Below are 3046 nucleotides of genomic sequence, written 5' to 3'. Positions count from 1 at the left end.
TTGGGTCTGAGGTTTCCCAGCTCCACACCCAGGCACAGCTCTGAGTGCTTGGTGGCCACCCACTAGATTCTCCCTCAGTACTGGTGCTTCTGCCTTCCCTTGGGGGACCTTTGGGCAGACCTGCCCAGTCAAGCCCCACCTATATTGGTCCCCATCCCCCTGGGGCTGAGCAGAGAACTTAGACCACTGAGCACTCCATGAATCAGCCCGTTGCCTGAGGCAACAGAGAGTGGTTCCGGTTATCTCTCAGCTCGGTGGCCTGGCACGCGGACTGAGTGTTGCCACCTCCTGTTGGGTCCTGCGTCATTCCGGGTGGGTCCAGTGTGTGCGCTCACCTGCCTGCCGCGGAGGGCCGAAGCCACAGGCTAAGCAGCGTGGACGGGGCAGGGTGCAGCGCCTTGAGCACAGGGGGAGACAAATGGGACCAGCTCCTCTCCCAGTGCCAAGATGTGGATCCAGGTTCGCATCATCGACGGCTCCAAGACGTGTACCTTTGAGAACATGTCTCACAAAGCGATGATTGAGGAGCAGTGCGAGCAGATGTAGGCACTGTTCAACGTGCGGCCTGAGTGCCAGCACCTCTTCTACCAGACTAAACAGTTTGAAAATGGATATACCTTATTTGACTAGGATGTTGGACTGAATGATATAATTCAGCTGCTAGTTATCCAGACCCTAATCATCTTCCTGGAACATCTACGCAGATTGAGGTTAAACCCTGTTCTGATAGTCCACCTAAAGCCAAGAAAGCTCCAAGGGTGGGACCTTCCAGTCAGCCATCTACAACAGCTCATGTCCATCTTATTGATCCTAGCTTCGAACTACATAAGGTAAATGAATTGGTGGATGCCAGAGCTGTCGGCCTTGGTGCTTGGTTTGAAGCACACATACATAGCATTACTAGAGCTTCTGATGGACAGTCACGTGGCAAAACTCCACTGAAGAATGGCAGTTCTTGTAAAAGGACTAATGGAAATATAAATCATAAATCAAAGAAAACATAAATAAATTGGACAATGTACTCTCTACATCTAATTCAGACTCTGTCGCTGCTGATGAAGACATTATTTGCCATATCCAGTACGATGAATACCCAGAAAGTGGTACTCTAGAAATGAATATCAAGGACCTTAGACCACAAGCTAGAACCATTTTGAAATGAAAGGAACTAAATATTGGTGATGTGGTAATGGTTAATTATAACATAGGAAGTCCTAGACAAAGAGGATTCTGGTTTGATGCAGAAATTACCACATTGAAGGCAATCTCTAGGACCAAAAAAGAACTTCGTGTGAAAATTTTCCTAGGTGGGGAGGGGAGGGTTCTGAAGGAACATTAAATGAGTGCAAGATAGTATCTGTAGATGAAATCTTCAAGATTGAGAAACCTGGAGCCCATCCTCTTTTGTTCGCAGATGTAAAGTTTTTAAGGAGAAATAACCCTGAATGTGACCTATGTGCTGGAGACCCAGATAAGAAATGCCATTCTTGCTTCTTTCTTGTATGTGGTGGGAAACATGAACCCAACATACAGTTTCTATGTGATGAATGTAATGTGGCTTATCATATTTACTGCTTGAATACACCTTTGGATAAGGTCCCAGAAGAGGAATACTGGTATTGTTCTTCCTGTAACTGATTCCAGTTAAGTTGTAAAGGCTGGTGAAAGACTCAAGATGCACGAAAAGAAAGCAAAGATGCCATCCACTAGTACTGAAAGCCAGAGAGATTGGTGTAAGAGACTGACTTGTGTTGGTCATATGAGAGAATGTACTATTGTCTCTTCTAATCATTATGGACCTATTCCTGTTGGATCAACTTGGAGATTTAGAGTTCAAGTGAGTAAAGTAGGTGTTCACAGACCCCATGTTGGTGGACTTCATGGTCGAAGTAATGATGGGGCTTATTCTCTTGTCTTGGCTGGTGGATTTGCAGATAAAGTTGACTGAGGTGATGAGTTCTTGTACGCTGGAAGTGGTAGTAAAAAGCTTGCTGGTAATAAAAGAATTGGCACACCTTCAGATGATCAAACATTAACAAACACGAACAGGGCATTGGCCCTAAACTGTGATGCTCCATTGGGTGATAGAATTGGAGCAGAGTCTTAGAATTTGAGAACTGGCAAGCCAATCAGAGTGATATGCAGTTTTAAAGGGAGGAAGATCATCAAATATACTCCCGAAGAAGGCAACAGACATGATGGCATTTATAAGGTAGTGAAATACTGGCCAGAGATTTCATCAAGCCATGGATTCTTGATTTGGCACTATCTTTTAAGAAGAGATGATGTTGAACCTGCTCCTTGTACCTCTGAAGGAATAGAATGGTTAAGGAGATTATGTCTACATTTACAGTATCCAGCAGGTTACCCTTCAGATAAAGAAAGGAAGAAGACTAAAGGAGAGTCAAAGAAGCAGGCCAGTGGAACCACAAAAAGGCTGATTTCAGATGTCTAAGTGCTCCAAAGTATACAAAGCATCAGATTCAGCAGAAGCAATCGAGACTTTTCAACTAACTCCTCAACAGCAACATCTCATCAGAGAAGACTGTCAAAACCAGAAGCTGTGGGATGAAATGCTTACATATCTTGTAGAAGGACCACATTTTCTGAAAAAATTGGAACATTCTTTTATGTGTGTTTGCTGCCAGAAGCTAGTTTACCAGCCTGTGACAACGGAGTGCTTCCACAACGTCTGTAAAGATTGCCTACAGCTCTCCTTTAAGGCACAGGTTTTCTCCTGCCCTGCTTACTGGAATGATCTTGGCCAGAATTACATCATAATTCCCCATGAGATTCTGCAGACTCTACTAGACCTTTTCTTCCCTGGCTATAGCAAAGGATGATGATCTGTCTGCTTTCACTCTGTTGTTCATGGTGGGTTTTTGGACAATAAAGAATCTAAAATGGAATGGTGGACAGTATCTCCCATGTTCTGAAGCAGCTATTTCTCTTTCCCACATAGCCATCATCTTGTGTGTGTAGTAAGAGGCCCATTTCTCAACTGTCTTTTAAATATCTAAAGGTAGTTACTGTAACAACTAGTTTT

General features: G+C 44.0%; 1 pseudogene; it reads left to right on the top strand.

Annotated features, from left to right (window-relative positions):
- The first annotated feature begins 447 nt into the window (after positions 1-447).
- Positions 448-2843, top strand: LOC108512644 (E3 ubiquitin-protein ligase UHRF2 pseudogene; annotated as a pseudogene).
- The last annotated feature ends 203 nt before the right edge of the window (positions 2844-3046 follow it).

Source organism: Rhinopithecus bieti, unplaced genomic scaffold (assembly GCF_001698545.2).
Source record: "Rhinopithecus bieti isolate Rb0 unplaced genomic scaffold, ASM169854v2 scaffold_31355, whole genome shotgun sequence".
In the NCBI taxonomy this organism is placed as follows: Eukaryota; Metazoa; Chordata; class Mammalia; order Primates; family Cercopithecidae; genus Rhinopithecus; species Rhinopithecus bieti.
This window is presented reverse-complemented; position numbering and strand designations above follow the sequence as displayed.